General features: G+C 42.6%; 1 protein-coding gene across 21 annotated transcripts in view; it reads left to right on the forward strand.

The window, feature by feature from the left end:
- F13A1 (coagulation factor XIII A chain) overlaps window positions 1-20,688 on the forward strand; it is a 206,647-nt gene that overhangs the window by 58,106 nt on the left and 127,853 nt on the right. For 16 of the 21 annotated variants that reach the window (XM_059853015.1, XM_059853036.1, XM_059853053.1 and 13 more), the window contains 2 exons: window positions 10,887-11,063; window positions 11,349-20,365. The exons of 2 other annotated variants lie outside the window; for them this stretch is intronic. The gene's annotated coding sequence lies outside the window, so the exon portion shown is untranslated. Of the gene's footprint in view, window positions 1-4,777; window positions 4,800-10,886; window positions 11,064-11,348; window positions 20,366-20,688 lie in introns of those variants that run through there. 3 more of the 21 variants (XM_059853071.1, XM_059853080.1, XM_059853098.1) reach the window with 3 other exon arrangements.

A 20,688-nucleotide genomic window follows, 5' to 3' on the forward strand; every position in this document is an offset into this window, starting at 1 on the left:
TTGAAACTTTTGGGAATGAATTCTTTCTGCTTGGCTATACTAAAACCTTCATTTACATTGATTTTGTTCAGTGGTTTTTTTGGGAATATACAATTTAGCAGTGTACCCCGTCAGATAAACCTAGACTTAATTTTTTTCCTCCTGTCTGCCTGGTTTCTTAATGGCCCTCTAGTGAAAATGTGCATTTGTTATTTGCACTAGCTCTTTTAGAGCTGTGCTTTGTGCAGAAATTAGTGGCTGGTGCAGATGGTAGGGAAGGAGTAAGGGAAGGAGGGAGAGTTCCTTCATCTCCAGCAAAATTCTCTTATTCAGTTTTAAGATCCAGGGCTGGAATAGAACTGCAGTTGCCAGAAAGGTCTTTTTCTGGACAGAGCACCAACTGGAAAAATGCTACAAGCTGAATTCAACCCTAAAGCAAATGTCTGCCATAGTCTTCTCTGAGCTCAAGACAAGGAGAAATTGGCTCTGCAGTATAACAGAGTTGGGTAAAAGATCACTTCGGCCATTTCAGTCTTTCTTGCTTTGAAGGCTGTAAGTATCATTTGCTCTGCCACTGAGTAAAGCTGAAAACTTATGTTATTTAGTAAACAGGAAAGCACGTAACAAGATAATTATGAAATAATGCTAAATGGTAGGGCTATTCTTCAGGCAAAATCCTGGCCTCAATGAAGGTAGTAAAAGTAATCCCACAGTTTAAAGAGACTACCAAGATTTCAACCATGATGTATTAAATTTAAAAGCCAATTCAGTGCAATCCCAGACCTTGCTTCAAATAATGAGGCTCAAGCTTGCTTCATATTTTTGGATGCTATCATAATGGTAAATTTTATGTCCAGGGCCAGAGTGAGAATCCAGGCAACTCTCCTTAGGCATGGAACATATATGAGTCACATAATGAGATCTGAATTACAGATCTGATTTGACTGGACTTAAGTTGTACCCTGCAGATAGCTGACAAAAGCAAGAGCAATTGAAAAGGGAACAGTAGGGAGAGACAATGTCTAGGATTACTATAATACATTTAAACTAAAATAATATAAAATCTCTTGCCACAAAAGTCTATAAAAATAGTGAAAATTGTATATAGAGATATATTACAAAACACAAAGTACTTCAGATCAGGACCTTGAGAATGTAACTTCCAGATTTTTTTTTTTTTAATTTTTTTTTTTTTTTTTTTTTTTTTTTTTTTTTTTTTGGGAGCATCATCATGGTCTTTCACTTAAAATGTTAGGCTAATGCTCAATAGCACAATAGCAATGAACAAAACAAATTAAAAGATAGGATAAATGCTTCAAAGAGAGACCTACTGGGGATCATTCAATAAACAAACCAAATCAGGATCAGGACCTCTCCTGAGATAAAAATCACTGAAAGTGGCAAAAATACATGGGAGAAAGCAAATGGGCTTGGTCTGCTTTTATTCTTCTTTGCATGCCTGCTTGCCCACACTACTGGGAACAGGTTAATGGGTTAAATTAAACTTTGATCTGGACTAGAATGATTTCCTGCACAATGGGCTTTTCTTTACCACCTTTCCCTCTGCCCACCCATCCTGTTGGAGCAGTGTTGCCATTGGTTGTGGCTTTTGAAGTCTGACTCCAAGCAGTCTTCTTGGCAGAAGGCAGCCTCTCTGCATCTAAGTGTCTTTGCTTTGCCTTGTAGAGATTTTGGTCTAAGAACAAGTGGACAGCCTGGGAACATGAAACAACACTGGACTTGTGGGATACAAGTCTTCCTGCTTCACTGGAACTAGGATGCCTGGGGTAGATCTAGCAGAAACCAAATACAACTTTGTAGCTGTGCTTGGGAACTCTGATATACACAGGCACTGTTTCCCCGTCTGGTGAATAGACTCTCTCTTGCTCTTTTAAGACAGCTTTTTCATGCTTGTTTTTTGGCAGTGCTCCTGACACTGACTCAAAATGACAAGTCACAAGATTTTTTTTTTGTGAGTGTGAGGCTGGAATGTGTGTCTCAGGCAGGTTTTGGGTAGCCAGTGTTCTGAGGGGAAACAGCCATGATATAGTTAATGTTTTGGAAAGCCATGCTGTCACTTCCACTTTGTCCCACCATGTTGTTCTTTCTCAGTGGAAAGGGAATTTTACTTGGAGTGGAATTTTACTTCAGGTTTTACAGCGAGTACTGCAGACGCTGTTTCGCCATTTCATTCCCTGTGTAATCCTTGTATCTCCTAGAAAGAGCTTTATTACCAACCCCATATGTTCTGAGAACTACTTTCCTTCAAACAGCCGAAGCCTGTGGGATGAGAAACTAGATCTAAAAGAAATGGTATCAGTTCTGGCAGAGGGAATTCTGTTTTGGCACATTGCTTATCTGGTCAACAAGTGTGATTCTTTATCTGCCTGACTGGAGGCTTTGACCATGGAGATAAACAGCTCAAAAATGTCTGCAAAGGAAGTTGAGAGGCAGTGGCTTCATATACCTAGAGGACTCTTGACCTTGATCAGATGTTTTGGACATATTAAAGAGTGAAAAAAAATCTCTTGTTCCCTATCAAGAAGATAATTTTGTCTGTAATGTAATTGGGAAGAGTAAAGAGATACAAGGCCCACTGGTAAGCAGATAATGTTAGATTAATGTCTGTAACTTCTCAGGTTGTCTAAAAAAAGATTGCTGATATAGCAAATCACCACCCCTCCACCTCCAAATGGATGGTTTGTGCTCATACAGCATTCTTGCCCTTGAATTGTTTAATTACCCTCTGGGTTCCCTGCAGAGGCTTAGCTAGTCATGGGGCTTGGTGGTCAAGGAGCCTCTTGCTTGCACTCATACAGCTGCACCTACACTGTGACTTTTGCCAAGATGGTGACAGATATGTTGTTTTTCCTGTTCTCCCAGCCAAGTACTTGTGTTTGCAAAACTTTTTCAAATGTAGACTTGGATAGTGCTTCACCTCAGCAATGGGGTTTCCTCTTAAGAGAGTGTTTTATTTAAGGATATTTTTTTTTCTCTATTGAGCAAGTATCAGGTGAGTCCTAACCAAGTTCTTTCAAGCCAAAATCTTTTCTTCTTTCCTTTGGCATCTTTGCATGCCTGTACCATACAATGAAATGTTGCCAGAGGGAAAACTACATATTAAAAGCTTTGCTGATTTATCTTCCTTTCTTTTGCAATTTGCTCTGAATAAAAGCTTTCTGCTTTCTATTTCTCAGCATGGATCTCCTCCTAGTCAAAGACAATGAGTGAAAATTTCTCAGCAAAGAGATTGGATTTTCCAAAGGTGATACCTTTTCTCTCAATAAAAGTAAAATTTTCCTACTGTGCCCGTAATAGTGTATTTAATATTTTAGTTCAAAAAGAACAGGACCCAGAAATGCAATACAAGCTGATGTGCTACCCTCTCACTCCCTTTCCAGCTGTGCCTGAGTTTTGTTTTCTGTGATTTCTAGTGCTGGGGGTGTTTGAGGTGCTGTGCCCTCAGCAGCGTGCCTGATGGGACTCATGCACCTGGTAAGCCCTGCCGGGAGCAGAGACCAGTGGAGCCTGAGGCCTTCAGGGCTTCTTCCTTTAGAAGGGCATGAAGGTTTCTGAGAACCACCAGCCCTTAGCTGCCAACCCAGCACCTGGTGTGGGAACCCAGCTACTCCAGTTATCCATTGTCTTTTCAAGTGCTCCAAGACCAAACCAAGGGGCTGAGAGTGTTGCAAAGTAACAAAATTTGATGCAAGCAGGACTTGCAGATGGGGCTGATGTTCTGTTATTTTTGTAACCACTGTAAAGCTGAGCTTTGCAGAGTCCTGGCATGCTCTCAGCACAAGCCCTTAGTGGCTGCCTGGGGCTAAACTGCTTTTCAGAACTGTCTGCTCTTCATGGAACACTGGTGTTATTTGGAATATATAGCATAAGTCCACATAGTTTTATACAGGTCAGGTTTTAATTTCAATTTATACTACTTTGTACTATTTTTCACTTTATACTACTACTACTATTTAGTAGGAGACTACTCTGGCAGCTACTCTTTTAATTTTAACAGCTCATTTTAAAATTAAAGGAAAAGGGAGTAGTCAGCAGTATGGAGAAAAGGGAATAACTTTCTTCTCTTTATAATTGATATTAAATGTTCAGAAAACTAAGTTTGCGTGTTACAATTTTTCAGGACTCCATCTGGAGTCTACAGCCTGTGCGACAGGCTAAAGTTTCCTGGCTCATCTGCTGCCAAATGGAGAGGGCGTGTGCTTCCACCAACATACATACCTTAGGCTGTGCAGTTGTAATAGAGGTGTGCAGTGTCAAGCCTTTCCCTCTCGTTAAAAACTAGTTTTTCCTGGAGTAAACTGGTGGGCAGTCCTAGAAAAATGGTGAAATTATGCTGCTGTCATGGAGCAGCTGTGTTCCTCATTTTCAGAGGAGGGACACAGAAACGATTAAAGGAATGGAATACCTCTCCTCTGAGGAAAGGCTGATAGAGTTGGGATTGTTCAGCCTGGAGAAGAAAAAGTTCCAGGGACACCTTATTGCAGCCTTTCAATAGTTAAAGAGGGCTTACAAGAAATATAGGGGCAAGGTTTTTAATTATTTCTGTAGGAATAAGATGGGAGTTATTGCTTTGAAACTATAAGAGTAAATTTAGATTAAGTACAAGGAAGAAGTTTTTAATGATGAGGTTGGTTAAACACTGGAGCAGGTTGCCCAAAGAGCCTGGAAACATTCAAGGCCAGGTTAGATCTGGCTCTGAGCAACCTGATCCCGTTGAAGACGTACGTGCCTATTGCCAGGGGTTGGACTGGATGACTTTAAACTTTCCCCAAACCATTCTGTGATTCTAGAGCAGGAAGGTGAGTTTTATATACTATCCCTCTGCCATTTGTTTGCATGCAAGGAGGAAATGTAGGATAAGTTTGTTCTGGTGCTGTCTGGAGAGGACAGCCATGCTTGTGATGTGCCTAAGGTGAACATATGTCCATGAAAAGTGAGATTGACTGAGAGTTTGGGATGTTATTCTTGGACTAGTGTTGTCGTGTTTGTCAACTTGTCCTCAGTGTGCACCTTTGCATAATGGAATGGGAAGGAGGAAAGCAGACTTAGTAACACAGAGCAGAGACAATGACACATACCTACATTTATGTGGGGTTTACATCGCATCTTCATGATGCAAATGTATGTGGTATAAGGCTGAAAAGGAATTCTGGCCTTGGAGTCATGTGGGCTCCAAAATCATTGCCAGGATAAAAGTGGCAAAAACAGCTTTGGTGCAAAGGAAAAAATATTCATTTACTTCTGCCTCTCCTCTCCTCAGTTCCACCAACCAGTCTCAGTAGCTGTGCAGAATTATCGCTGCAGAGTTAGATTTTGAGGTGGGTGGGAATTTTCTAGTGGATACTGTTCTCCTTAGAAAATACCACTTCACTGAATTCCAAGCTTCTTATGAAAGAGCTGTTACAATATTGTGGAAATGTGCCTTATCAGAAGAGGAATCTTCTCAGCACCAGGACCAAGCACTGCAATTAGAAGAAAACTCCACTTCCAGAACAGCCTGTATAGGTTAAGAGACTTTTTTACTTCTTGAGAGCTGGAGCTCAAAACATGGGGACTTCTCCTGGTCTAAGAGCTCTGACCTGCCTTGGAGGTGATATCCTGTTCAGATGAAGCTCAGAATGGGAAAAGCTTTGAAACCTCACCTTTAAAGGAGTGACAAAAGGTGTTTCACACTGCTATATTCCCCCTTCTGTGAACTGCCTCTCAGTGCATGGCTTTGGTGATGCACCTTCAATTAGCTATGGAAACAGCCTTTGGTTCAGCATGAACTTGGCAGGTGTCATTATGTCAGAAGTCAGTCTTGCATGTGTTACCTCAAGACAGTGCTCGTGAGTGGGTCTTCAGCCAGGCAATATGTTTAAATTGGTGTTGAATCAGGATCACAGTGGATCAATGGCCTCTGTTAAAATCCAGTGGCCCTCCTGGACAGACTGAATTTGTTTGCCAACACTGAGGTGCTGGAGTGTAATTTTGGGTCAATGCAGATCAGTGCATGTTAGGCAGTAAGGAACAGCACACCAGGACAGTTGCATTGAGTCATGTGCTATCTGTCCATTTTTGCAACTCTGGTGGAAATATTTCTCCATTCTGGGTGGAAGTGTTTCTCCATCTTGGCTAATGCAGTTTCCTCTGTGGTCATGGGGAAGTGACTCTGTAGAATAAGCTCAGCTTCCTGCCTAGGAAATGCTCAGCAGTGTTCAGACACTCCTTTCATAATATGCCCTGGGACCTTGTGACAGAGCAATCTCAGCCAAGGACTAGTTAATGTTTGATCTAAAGAGCAGAGTTCCTGGCTCTACAGACAAATTCTGTTTGCAGGTGACCCAACAGGGCAGGAAGTGATATCTATGCGTATCAAGTATCTACAGCCAATGCACACAGTGCAGTGGTATGGAATTTTGTAGTTGCACAAGTATTATGTTGGGGAACTTGGCAACTCAGCAGGGTTTTGGATTGAACAGTCATCTGCAAGCAGGGTGAAATGTCCAAAAGAGCTGCCTTTGTGCTTCTGGACCACCTGGAACTGATAGTCTTCCTTCCTCAACATGATCTAATTGATTTCCACAGAGGCCTGATGTGAAATCTTTAAAAACAGTCTCATAATCATGTGCTGGGAGATACATAAAGTGCCAGTTCAAAGACCTGCAAAAAGGAGAGCAATTGAAAGTGGAATTCTCTTACCAGCAACAGACATTGTGAAAAAGCAGCTTGGCCCTTCCAAGAAAGAAAGCAAGGCTTAAGTTAGACAATAATTTGGGATTTTATTGACGTACTATGCCATTTGTTCACTTGTAGAACCTCAGTGTTCCCTAACCTGTGTTTCTCCTCTCCTTTCTGGCTGATTGGGTGGAGATGTTGGATTTGTTTGGACACTAAAAAAGGAGGCAGAGGAACTACAGCTGAAGAAAGACTAAACTGGATTCTCATGGATTTAAGGAGAGAATTTCAGACTGGTCAGCCTACTGCCAGAAAGTTGTGAGTCTGATGCAAATGAATTTCATAGTTTCTGCTGACACTCTCCCAAGCTACATTCTTCCAGAAATGTGCTAAGGGAGTTTTCATTTGCTCTCAGCAAAGCTATTCCTGAGTTTATCCTGCTGTTCTCTGACTGTAGAAGCACAGGTTTTCTGAGTGTCCCCTAGCCATCAGCACAATGCCAACAGGGAGGTTGCTTTCTCAGTGACTTGTGCTGTTTCAAATGCTGCTTCTTTGGAAGACATCACTCCCTCCATGCTGAGCATTTTTGGAATTGTGCATGGAGAGCTTGGCTGCTGCGACTGCATCTAAGGTGGACAGAACGGAGTGGGGGAGTGGGAGAGAGTAGAGGAGGAGGACATGCTACATCCATCCCTTCCTTGGGTGCTCAGGAAGCAGAGGTGATAAAGGGGTGGCTTCAGCTGATGTACAGGGTTCAGACTTGCTGAAGTCTGAGTTCTCTGTCTCCCAAGAGTGCCAGTGCAGTGAGCTATTCTCCATCCTGCTACCCCGGCCAGGCGCTCCAGCAGGCACAGGTTGGTGTGGATTGCATCTGATGTGAGGGTGGGATAGAACGGAGTGCAATCTGTGACGGGAATTTGCCAACAAGGCAGTAATTATAGATATGGGATTATATGTGTTGTGGACCACTGCCACTTCTGTAATGTTTCTAGAGAGAATGACAGGAGCCATTTTAGGATGAGGCTGCGACTCCCTGCTCTGTGTCAGGGATCCTTCTGTAGCTGTACAAGAAGATTAAGAAGTGCAGAAGCAGACAGCTGTAATCAGCGCATTACTCCTGGTTCCTGCTGAGGCAAAACAGTGAGAAAAGCAGCTTCTCCAGGGGTGCCAAGCAGTAGAATGGAGGCAATGGGCAGAAACTGATATACAGGAAGTTTAACCTGAACATAAGTAAGAACTTGTTTACTTTTTGAGTGACTCGGGACTAGAACAGATCTCTGTAGACACTCAAAAGCCATCTGGACAGAATCCTGAGTAATGTGCTCTAGGGAGTTGTGCTTGACTGGGAAGGTTGGACTAGACGACCTCCAGTGGTGCCTTCAAGCCTTAACCATTCTGTGACCATGATAATTGGTCCAGGTCCTGGTCTGATATCCCATTACAATTGTAACACCGCTATTGTACCTCTTCAGGGAGCCAAATTTTTTTTTTTTTAATGAGAGTTTCTTAGGGATGGGGTAAGTAATATATTGAGGTAGGCTGCTTTTTCTCAATGGATATTCAGAGATCATCATCTGGGAGAGTTTCCAGCTCATTCTAGCTTTTGTTTCCTTAATAGAAGTCAGTATGGATGGGAACCATACGGTATTTCTAGTACGCAAATTGCCAGATATCTAAAATTAATATATGGACCTTCTTGTCCCACGAGATCAGTGAACCTATGGATAGCTTTCTTCAGAAAAGCCTATCTGCCTTAGCCTGATAGCTTTCCCTTCCAAATAGGCAAATATAGGCTTTCTGAGCTGGCAAGGACACGACAGTTTGGACTAGCTAAGCCAGATTTGGATGCTGCCGAGATGAAAAAGAGGGATTTTTTTTTTAGAGTTTCCTCTGGCAGAGAAAAGTTTCACTAGCATTCTTGGTCAAAGCCTGTCTGAATCTGTTTCCTAGCAGAAAACGTGCTCATCTTTCCTCCCACTTCTGTCACAGTCTCTTCCAGAGGATTACGGTGGTGGAAGGAGCAATTGCATTGGTTTTGAGGACTCAGTTTGCTGTGTGCACCCCAGCCCAGCACTCCATGCTGTCTGGAAAGAATAACACGAGGAAATAGGATCTCAGAGCCTGGGGAGAAGCTTTGCAGACCACCTGGCTTTCAAATTCCTGGCACTGCTCAAACTTGTCTCTGTAGGAAATCCATGTTCTAAGTCAAGCTCAGGTCACATGAGAAAATGAAATTGGCAGGAATATTATGATTCCCTACTGATCTGCCAACAAATCCACCCCAAGCATCTTGCTCCATGGCTCTACAAGAATAGAGCAGCACAACTGACAGCCCAGTGTAGAAAAGAGGTACTTACAGAAGTGCCTGGAGGTGGCTTGTGCAGGCTCTCCCACGGTCCAATGCTGCTGCAAGCTGACTTCCCCTAGCACTGCATTCTCCTTTTACAGAAAAATAGAAGGCCAGGGCTGAGGAAGAGCCTGAAAGTAAAGAGAATTAAGGTGGCAGGAAAAAAGATGTTCCTTTTTCTTTGCTCTGTGTTCCTGCTGTCCTAGGAAGACCTCAGTTCTCCTGGGTGCTATTTAGCCACTCGAAAAGTGTACAAATGTAGGGACAATTCTTACTTCTGTGCCCGCCTGACCTCCTCTGACATCATTAGTAGCAACTGGTGAGATGTTGCTATTGCATTTAAGTGCTGTCTTGTGCATTGTTTTCCCCAAAATATCTCAGCTTCAGAGCAAGGTGCATGAAGAAAATAAAATTCAAAATGACTTTGGCACAATTATAGTAGAAATAAGCAGCTATTGAGCTTAATGCAGATGCCATGATGGGAAATGTAATCTCATCTCCTCTTCTTTTTTTGTCTTTTGTGGTAGGTGCTCTATTATCAACTTTATATGGGATGTTCAAAAATTTTATTGCATTGAGTATATTTGGGAATTGGGAGGTCTCTTTATTACAGAAGGCAGAGGTTTTCTGAGATGGGCTGTCAACAACTTGCAATGCTTTGACATCCCTTCAAGGTGACTGGATGATGTGTTTTGTACAGAAGTGCCCCTGGGGGCAGTATAACTGGAAACACTGGATTGTGTCTTCAGGCCGCAAGTATTTGAAAATTAGAGGCCTGAAATTAGATATGTAAATCAGTCCTTCTGTATGCATAAGCACAAACATAACAATGGAAGGTCCTGATTTTCAGAACTGTTGCTGTAAGGTTTGACCGTGGGCACTCAAGGCTGAAATTGTGAACTGAGGTGTTTAGAAACATGTATGCAGAAGCAAATAAATATACAAACAACTAAAGATATTCTTTATATGCATTAATATTTAAATTACCTTAGTTCTGCTAGGAGACCATTAGAAATTTCTAATTGTTCACTGAAGTGGAGAACAACCTGAAGAAAAATCTTTTAAAATCCAGGTATGAGAAAAGCAACTGAGACTGATGGCATAGGTCCCTCCTCTGGTAATCATGGAAATAGAATAGGTATGGCTGCAGTCACTGCAGCACTGTGGGTGAAAGAGCATTTTGTTTTCCTTCAGATTGTCTTATCCACTTCTCTATTTAGGGGGATAGGTTAAGATGACAAGCAGGACCCTGAGCACAGAGTTTGTGAAATAGCTGGTCTGGATTCTAGAAGCTGAATCTGTTGTCTTTATGTGTGTTGGGGTGCTATCTGCTCTGTGATTCTCAGGGGATCAAAGCTGCTCTGGCTATTTAGTGGGAAAGACTTTGCTCCCACTTTGCACTGACCAAATATGCGAGAAGCAGGAGAAGGCAGAAACAGGCTGAAGGAACCAGGTTATTTCAAAGGCAGTCTCTGGTGAAAGGGCACCTGCCTGAGGCTGAATGAGGCATCTTCCTCCTTCCCTGTGTAGGTGGGGGAGATGGATGCCAGCAGTGTCCCAGTGGGGGTTGTACACCAGGAACCGTTTTCAAGGTGAAAATATCGATTTGCCAGTGCCCTCAAAAATCGAAGTGGCAAAGGGAGGGAATTAAGCCTTGTACCATGCTCAGATGGGTGCTCTGGATGCCTGGTGGCCTGTTAAGGAATCAATTAAACCAGGTAGTTAGAGCTGGGATACACACAGCTGACAGCAATGGAAAGGACAGGACTTGCATGCTGGGGGAAAGGAAGCAGATCAAAAGTTTTCCCTTAACACTTTTTCTGGATATGTCTTGCTGCCCATTGGAGCTTTCTCTAACAATCTGCGACCTGGATTTTTCCAGGAGGGGCTGTGGGCCCTCCCTGCTGGAAGGGTTGGAAGAGGAGGGCGGAGGGATGGCCAGGTCCGCCTGGAGATATCCTGGATGCTTCCACACGTCTATTTCCCGGAGAGCCACCTGAGGGTGCTATTTGTTCAAGTTCCTGACCGCCGAGGCCCCAACGAACCTGCAGAGCTGTGTGTGGACCTGAATGTAGATCTGCCTTATCACAGTGCATTTAATTAATAAATAAATGAAAAAGAAAAGGGCTTCATCACCCACCTGGCTCTGGTGGTGGGAGCTCACCTCTCTGTGAGGCCCTGGGGCAACAACAGATGAGTTTTTAAGATCAATTTCAAGAAAGTAACTTGGAAAAGGTCTGGGGGGGGGGGGGGGCGGGGGGGCACGCCTGGGTGTCTCTGTGTTTTGTAAAGGCTGACCATGGCTTGCTAGGTTTTCCTAATTTATTTTGCATTCTCCTCACAGTTTTCATTGTGGAGCTTTCCCGTACAAGGATTAACCATCACAAGCGGTGCAGTGCAGCTCTGGCAACCTCCCTGGAAAACACGCATCCTGAATAATGATGACTGCTGAAAGCAGGACAGAAAATCCACCCTTCTGCTGCTTAAATCAGCACTGGCTACCAGCACCCCAGACAAAGAGCAGTGCTGGGTGGCAACCCCATGCTCACAGCCTGCCCCCCTTGCAAACCTGGCTTGCTCTCTACAGGGACTCCCATCAAAGCATGCAGGCAAGGCAAGAAATGCTAACTGTGGGGATGCTCCTGTCCAGCATCATGTATCTGTTTGGGGGGGGCAGGATTCCCAGTTCCTCTGGAGGGTATTTGCTTGTGTTTTCTGCTTTAGGGACCAAGACCTGCAGTTAAGGACTAGTAGTGCTTGAGGTGATGAACAATCAGGGACAGCATGTGGGGAGAACAAGCAGCTCAACCTCCTGCCTTTCCTGGTTCACTTTCTGCTTGTGACAGAGGGCAGGAAGTAACATTTAGCCCAGGTTGCCCTACTCACTCCTGCCACAGGCAGCACCACCAGTGGGTCTTGCTGAAGCTAACAGGCTGGCTTCTCATTTGTTTCTCACTGTCAGGATGATGAGTCCAACTAGATTTCTGTCTGTTTGTGTTTGCTGCTTGTTTGTGCTGACAAAACACATGCATAGTTTGTAGTTTCCTCATTTCAGCTGGTTGCTGCTCCATTTTAATGCGAGGCACTTCGTTGGAGGTCATTTACTCAGTATGTTGCTGGGCCATTTACAAATATGAACTGATGAATATTTCATCATTGTTCACCAGGAATTCTGTTGAAGTGTAGAGCTTCATGGCAGTGAGTCAGTATGTGATGCACTCAACCTGAATTCGTTTCTTTGCAGCATCTCTCATCAGGCGTGCTAACTGCTGACGTTTGGAAGAGGGAGGAATACATATATGTATTAATACAATACTCTTTATCTCGCCTTGATGCTACTTAAATATCCATGTTATTCAGTGTTGCTTGGGAAAGGGAAGGGGCGCTTTCAATAAAATAGCAAGAGCAGTCATCTAATCCCATTCACTGTAAGTGCAATCCCCAGTCTTCCTTTCCTTCCCGCAGTGCCACACCTCCAGGAGGGAGGCTCTGCTGGAATCAGAGACTCCCTCTTTAGAATAGGCACTTGCAGCAGAGGAGCTGGTGAGACCAGTTCATCTTGCTGCAAAACATTCTAATGGAAGCAGGGCACGGTGTGCAGGGGACACATGCCTGTATTAATGCCTGCTTGAGACTGCAAAGAGCCTGGAGCAATCGTTCCACAGAGGGATACCCAAGCGATTTGTCTCAGAGACCAATGATGATTCAGGCACCTGCATCATTAGGTGTTTTATTGCTGAACCAACTGAAAAAATCAGTCTGGGATAGAGTACCAAGGCTGACAGCAGGGTGTGTAAAAGTAGTTTACCCTGCAGCTGAGAGGGAGGATGTCGCTCTGTTGATGGTGGAGTGGCAGCAGAATGTCCCTGCTGCATGATGCAGATGTGCTGATGGCAGTGCCTCCCTCCTCATCCACTGACTGAGGAAAAGCCAGTGGGAAGGCTTCCTCTGTAATGGTAGTGTTTTTTACACACCAGTGTAAATCAGTATTGTACTCCTGGATTTTCTGGATTGTGTGGCTTTCATGGTGATTGAAGTCTCACATGGATAACCAGGGCTGTGGAGCACTGTGTTTCACTAGTGAGAAAACAATCCAGCCAACAGTGCCCTGTAACCATCCATGCTTCTTCAGCCCTCTCCTTTGGTGCTGTTTGTGGTGAGTCCGAAGGAGCCTGAAGGAACAAAGGTTATGGTGACCGTGGAAAGGAGGTTAGGTGTACTTGAAAACTGTCTCCATCCCCATACACTCAGAAACCTCTCTCTGGTGCCTCGACCCCAGGGAGGGGCTGCAAAATCTGCCTGCTCTTTATTTAATGCAGGATGGTTTTCTGCTGTTTCTGAGCTAGAGTGAAGGAGAGAAGTTGTGAATACATAAAATTTGGTAGCTGTGTGGGAAGTAGGGGGTCATCTTGACATATGCAGAGGAGAAAAGCTGGTGGTTTGGAACCAAGCTCCACAATTCCTCTGCGTGAAAAATGAGATAGACTCCTCATCTTTTCACTCTTTCATCTCAGCTTGTCAATCTTAATATATCAATATTGATGTTAATATGCCAATATTGCAGTTTGCCTGGCACAGTGTGTGCCTATACAACAGGCCACCTGATGCTGCACTGCAGCAGCCAGGTCCTACAAACCTGAATGCTCTGCATGGTGTGAAGCTCTTGCCATACACTGTGCAGAACAGAGGTAGGAAATTTTTGAGACTGAGCAAGTTTTGTGCTAGGGACACTGCCTAGACTATGCTATTCAAAGAGGTCTACTATGTACTCTTGGTATATAAACGAGCCCACAGCACCAAATTACGCGGAACTAGCTTTAATTTTAATGATCTGTAGGATTTTTGCTTTAGGGTTTGGTTTTTGGTTTTTTTTGGTTCTTTTCGTTTTAAGATTTTGTGAAGTCTGTAGACACTGGAAGTCTGTAGAGCATGGACAGCCCACCACTGTGCTATTCATATCTTGTGTATGCATAGAAGTACAGTGTGCCTTCTATTATTGCATGTTTTGGAAGAACCCCCAGAGAGGTCTGGTTCTCCTAGGTACAATATCATAGCTGTCCTTTGGTTCCTTCCCCTCAAAAGAGCCCAAACACAGTGAAGGCATTTGCTGAAAAAGTAGAGTTAGGTGAGATGTACTTTTTGTGACTGCAAACTTTAATCACCATTCTGCCAGACGCTTCACTAATATGTCTGCGAAAATAAATCTTTAAACCCTTTAAACCCCTCTGTGCTTCATCTCTACTTTTTATGAGTGTGTTTTGGAAGGCTTTTGTTTGTGTTTTATTCTCTTTAAACTTGACTTATCTCTTCATGTTTTTTCAGGCTCATACCCCACAATACAAAGTGCTCAGTGAAAGCCAGCTTGTAAAAGGAGGATAATGTCTGGAAGTTAGATGTATGGGAACTTGATGCCAATATTCATGATATGCAATGAAAGCAGGCAGTGTGGAAAAGAATGTGAGGGTGTCCTAGACTCCATCATAGTCTTTATTGGTCTTCCTCGTAGACTTTAAAAAATATACTTGGATTTTTAATTTGACAAAATGTAATGACAGAATGAAACTGATTCTGTAGTCAGTTTTTCCCAAACAGCTCAATTAACCTGTCGATCTTTAAAATACAATTAATAACTTTTTGTAGAGTGAGATTTCTTTTCTGTGGGGGTGCAGGCGTGTGTGGGTGGTTACTGAGCATGCATGGTACTCTAATCTCTTCTCACTGTCTCTCTTCCATTCTCTATTTTTGAGGCACACAGATATTATGGGCCAGAATTTGCCACTTCTGTCATCACAGAAATAAACAGGACTAGTCATAGGGCAAAACACGACTTGCTACAAATGTAAGTGACAGAAATTATACCTGAATGGTCATTTTTAGTAATACTTGATTAATTTCCAAAGTGGAGAGCAAATTAATGAACTTGTATTAGGATCTAGGAGAACAAAGAAGAATGTTTGCCATTCTTGAGCAACTTGGTGAAGGGAGGACAATACAATGGAAATTGCTATTTAAGGCAGTGTCTAAATTTTGGTTCAGGGTAGGTTTTCTCACAGCATAGCTGACATTTCCCAGTATTTCACACCATGATTTTACAGTACTTCAGCCATGAGTTAAGTAAGTTCAGACTTTGCATGAAAGAATAAAAATAGCAGATTTCACTTTTTTACTTAAAAAGTAGATGCTGCACCTCTCTGTGTCACCCATTACTCACTTTTGTCACCAGACATGGTTACTCTATGTTCTGCCAGCTGATGTCTTTGCTTGATGTCCATCTCTTAAGGAGGCTTGGACTGTGAGAACCATCAAATATAGTTTAGATTTCGGTGTAGCAGAGGAAGCACAAGAGGCAACAGACACAAGTCACAGAGTGAGAAATTACAGCTGGATATAAGGAAAAAAATTTTTACAGGTAAGATGGCCAAACACTGGAAGAAGTTGTTCAGAAACACTGTGGTATCTCATCTTTGGAGGTAGGGCTTGGAGACCTCCAGAAGTTCTTTTGTGCTTGTTACTCTGTGGTTCCATGATTTTGTGCAAGAGTTTGAGCAAGTGTCTTACGCAATCCTTATGCTATTGTAAGGCACCAGAAAGACTCCCAAGAAAGTGTCATTTTTATCCCTTTCGGAAACAAAACTCCCTCAAGACTCTCCATACCAGGATCAATTTTCCAGAGCTTTGCAGACTTCCACCCCTCACCCCATGCACAATTAACTTTGGTTTTGCCTTCATCTTCCTGTATGTGAAAATGGCTTTTAGACCAATCTCCAAATGAAAACATCTGCTTTAATGAAGAAAATTAAATATTCATGAAAACATACCAAAAAAATTAGGCTTACTTCACCCAAAGAGTGAAAAAAATTGCAGAAGCCTATTTATCCACAAGTTTTCTATGTTTTTCCAGCATTATAGGACAATTCAGGCTGGAATTGAATTTGGGAAGTCTGTAGTCCCAGTCCCATCTCTTGCTGAAAGTAGGACAGGGAGTGAGGTTAGACCAGGTTACTAAGGATTTTTCTTAGTCAGGCCCTTAAATCCTCAAGGACAAAAGCTTCACAACCCCCTTGGGCTACTCTTCCAAAGAGATCAGTAGTTCCAAATTTTCTGGAAAAACACCGGTAAGCTGAAGCCCTAGCTCAAAGGAATGTGTTGCATTGTCAGCAGAGAACAACCTGATTACAGCCTAAATAACTCATTAAGACTTCCTCCAGCCTTCCCTCAGTAAAGTGGATCTGGTAGCACTGGAGGTGCCAGCGAGACTGTATCCTAGTTCGAGTTGCAGCTGAGCCTCAATGCTGGCACCCTCCTTGTCTTCAGCCCTGGAGCTCTTCCAGCTCTGGACAAAGTCACACTGGCCTTAAAATCCAGTGCTGAACTCTAGAAGAAACACGGGGCTTTTTGTTAATTTGGTGTGAATGAGACAAACTGCTGAAGGGTACTCCTCTATTAGCAGATAGTGCAGACAGTTCAGGATTTCTGACTGAGATCTAATGCAAATATTTTACTTTTGAGTCTTCTTTGCAGAAGCATCTGCAACCTGGGTAAATGGCAGTGTATGCCAGCTGAGCAGATAGATGGTGCAGGTTACTGGGTATGACCGAGGAATTCTTGGTTGAGAGATTATGGCCAGAATTCTGTGGGAAGACAGACAACTGCAAGGTGTAGGATCAGCAAAATTCCTGAGCACTTGCACAGTCCCTTCTGCCAGATGTTGTGGTCTCAATATTCAGGCCACTTTCATAGGTTCTCATGAGTGATCTATGTGGGTAAGATGGAAAAGTTTGTTGCATCATTGCCCCTGTTTCCTTTTCCATGGACTTGAACTTGATGAAGCACCTTTTCTGGGTCAGTTTCAATAGGACAAATGAATTTCTGGCATTAATTTTAATACCTGATGCCAGGAAAAAAAAATCAATATTTAATAATTCCTTCTTAATAGACTTCCTGTGTCCCTGCTCAGAGTATCCAAAGTCACCAAGAGCTTCACTAAGGCATGGGAGCAGCAAAAGCTGTGCTCTGAATGCTATCACATGCTGTCTGTTGTTAGGTCCATAGGTTGCTTTCAAGGACTCCCCATGGCAGTGTGTATAGTAATCTTAACCTGACATACTCAAATGGCTTCTTTGTTAACTAAGCAAGGACAAGAAGTAGCTTGTTTGAAGAGATGCATGCTTCCTTTTGATAATGATGCCCTCCATCAGCCTATTCATGGTAGAAGCAGTGCTTAATTAACAGCTTTCTCATGGTCACTTGTCCCCCTCTGGTCTGGCTCAGAGCTAAGTCATGGTGGCTTTCTCACATTTGTACACTACCACAGAGGCCACTCTCTTTGTCCTGCTGGAGAAGGATGGCGAGATATGGCTTGTATTTTGGGATCAGTACAGAAAGAAACATGTAAGACAGGGCCTGATGAGCTGAGCTTACTTCACTCCAAGGGAGTGAAGGAGTAAAAATCATCTGATGTGTGCAAGTAACACAAGCTTCAAAATTAAGGAGGTTAGGGTAAGCAGAAGCCCAAATTTTACTCATAGTTAGTTGAATATACACTTCCAGATTTTTTTCAGGATGTTGTACCCAAATAGACACATTTCCTTCACACTTTAGTCACAGGACAATTCAGGTAAGTTGAGACTTGTTTCCACAAAGCAGAAAATGCTTTTCAGTAGTCTTTTAATTTTGTAGTGCATACTAGACATTCTGTGTTTGGTTTTTTTTTTTTTGTTTTTTTTTTTGGTTTTTTTTTTTTTTTTTTTTTTTTTTGCTTTTCCCCTTTCAAACTGTGCTGCTATATATCCTTTACAGCTCAACATGTTGTTTGGTATAGGGACTGAATCCTTGTGAGAGGAACCAATTTGCAGTCCTTGGGTAGCTCCCTGTAGGATTCATGCAGCTTAGTGCATAGGTGGTCATATTTTACCTTCTGTTCTAATCAGCTTTCCTGCTTTTTCCTTTCTGTGTTGTGCTTCAAGTTTCAGGGATGTTTGCTATTTGTATCTGTCCTGGCCCTACTTTTAACCAAAAAAAGCAATAGGAAATTAGGTTGTCTTTTGCAACTGATCTGCTAGTAAAGCTGTGCTTGATAATGAATAGGTAAACCCTCTAATTCTACCCAGTGGCCATAGGCTTCTGTTAATGGTTTCATGTGCAGAGAGCTGTGTTTTAGAACCAGCAGTTTCCAGGACAAGCAGCTTTTTCCGTGTTGACACTGCAAGTAACAACCACAAAAGTTAGGAGGCTTCATCTTTGCCTAAAAATACTCCAAATGAATTTTTCTTGGCCCCTTCTAAGGTCTTGTAACCTAAACTATGGGGTAAAATCCAACCACTGAGGATTTATGAAACTTGGGTAATGACAATTTATTGACCTCTGTGTTCTTGCTTATTTACAAAGAGAGCCAGCTGAAGGAAAGGCATTCATACTTTATTACTCTTCCTTGAACAATGACACTTTTATTCCTCAAGAATTGTTTTTCTTTTTAATTTGGAGGCAAAACACAATTTCCCTTAATTTGACACATAACAGAAGATTGGCCTGACATGCTTTGAGTTTCTTTTCAAATAAATACAAATTTCACTGTCCAATATTACTTTCTAGTAACTGCAAGATTAAAGTTGAACAACAGGCTGTTCAAGAGGTATAAAAGTAATTTCTGAGGTGTTGTAATTGCATTTTTTTCCTACAATAAAATAGATATTTTTGACTGTTCCCTCACAAATCAGCCTAATTTCAGTTGATGCTCTGCTATTACAAATACCTCAACAAAATGATAGAAACTATTATGACAATATCAGATATAATTAAACATGCACACTTAAGAGTTTGTGTCCTAAACCATACACTACCGCAAAACTACCTGGCAAGAGCAAATGCCAGCAATGCTACTCTGCCATCAAACTTGTATAGGCTCGTTGGCTGCCTCAGGCTTGCTAGAATATATAGTGGCTGAATTTTGCCTGCTTTCCATTGATAGAAAGCACTAATTTTGGTCTTAACTCTCTCTCCAGCTGTCAGATCGCTGAAACTTATAAAAGTATAATTATCAGTGATAGCCCAGCCCTTCTTTCAAATCTGGTTAAAATTAGCTAAGGAGAAAATTCACTAAAGGGTGCTGGCAGACAGACATCAGACCAAAAATACATCAGGTATCGAGTGAGTTGCATGTTTCATGGGTAGCTGCTAATTTAGTACTGCATTTCTGCCAGAGCAGCCCTTGAAGATAGCTACTCTGGTGTCCAGGATCTGAGATTCCTTGGTGCCTGTTTCAGTGAAGAGCAACTTGGAAATGTTTGCGTCTGTCCCTTCCAAGCACCGCTGAGTGTTGCTGCTTGTTGTCAGAGGGGGTTTGGCACCCTGAGGATTTTTTGTTCCCTGTGGATTTGGGGGCACACCAGACATCTGTACACAAGGCAGTGGAGCTGCCCCAATGGGCTTGTGTGTGGCTAAGGGCTGTAGGTAAAAGCAGCAACAAATCTGTAACAGCAGGGAACTCCTCCCTTGGACTTGGCCCTCAGTGAGTACCAACCTTGGTATTGTTATGGGCAGAAAGAGCTTTAACTCTAGAGCAGAGTTAAAGACATAAGTCTCCCAGTTCCAGGGGCATTTTTGACTGGACAAGACAGAGTCCAGCTGCTCTGTTTTGAGCCTGTGCAGAGTAAGGACCCTACTGCTGCAGAAGACCCATATTCCTGGATTTAACTTTGTGCCTGAGAGCATCTCTGTTGAAATTTGTAAGCAGGTTCATCTAGGCACATTTAAGCTATGTGGGTTGTCTTGGCTGAAGCCTTTCTGCAAGGTATGTTTAATACGCTAAGTCTGCAAGAGTAGCACAAGCACTATTTTACTATTTACTATTCCTGTAAAGGACACAGTTGTGTGACACCTGGCTTTTCAAGGTGCCCTGTGGTGGTGAAGGCTAAAAAAAGTATTTCTCCATTGCACAGTGCAATTTGATGAACAGATTTCAGAGAGCCCTAAACTATTTAGCTGTGAGTACAGTAAGCAATATAGCTGCATTAGCTCAGCTAGGTAAATTAGCATTGTGCAACATAGACATATCCTAAATTTCTGGTATGGTTTCCTCAGTGACGCTTTCAAAACATGGCTTGAAAATAAATTACAATTTTTTTTTCACCCCTCCAAAACACTGTGCTAGGAAAGCTTGCATACATTTTCTTTTTTTTTTTTAATCTCACTAACTTATCTTTTAAAATAAATTCTAGTCTGACTACCTAATTTAATTTAATTTTTCTTTTTTTTTTTTTTTTTTTTTTTTTGCTTTTATGGGTGGCATCCTCTCATTCATCTGAGCCTGGATCGCCTGTAAGCAAAAGCTGTTTCAGCTGGGGCACAGAAGATAGTGCCTCTGTAAGTATTATAAAACCTATCATTTCAGTTCCCTCGTGACCTCATGATAGAATGCTAGACATGATCAGAGAAGGAATAGAGATCTAACATTATTATGTCCCCACATAAATCTACGCAGTTCTGATCACACTATCTCAAATAGGATGCAGTAGGACTGGCAAATGCTCAGGAAAGGGCAAGGATGATAGATGTTGTGGATTATATAGCATGAGAATAAGTCACATTCTCCAGTCTGTGGGGAGATGATGGAGGGCTGCCATGGAGGTCTGCTGTGAACAGCATGGAGAAGGTGACCAGTAAGGAACTGCTAAGGGCTGCTACAG

This window comes from Haemorhous mexicanus, chromosome 1, assembly GCF_027477595.1.
Source record: "Haemorhous mexicanus isolate bHaeMex1 chromosome 1, bHaeMex1.pri, whole genome shotgun sequence".
NCBI lineage: Eukaryota > Metazoa > Chordata > Aves > Passeriformes > Fringillidae > Haemorhous > Haemorhous mexicanus.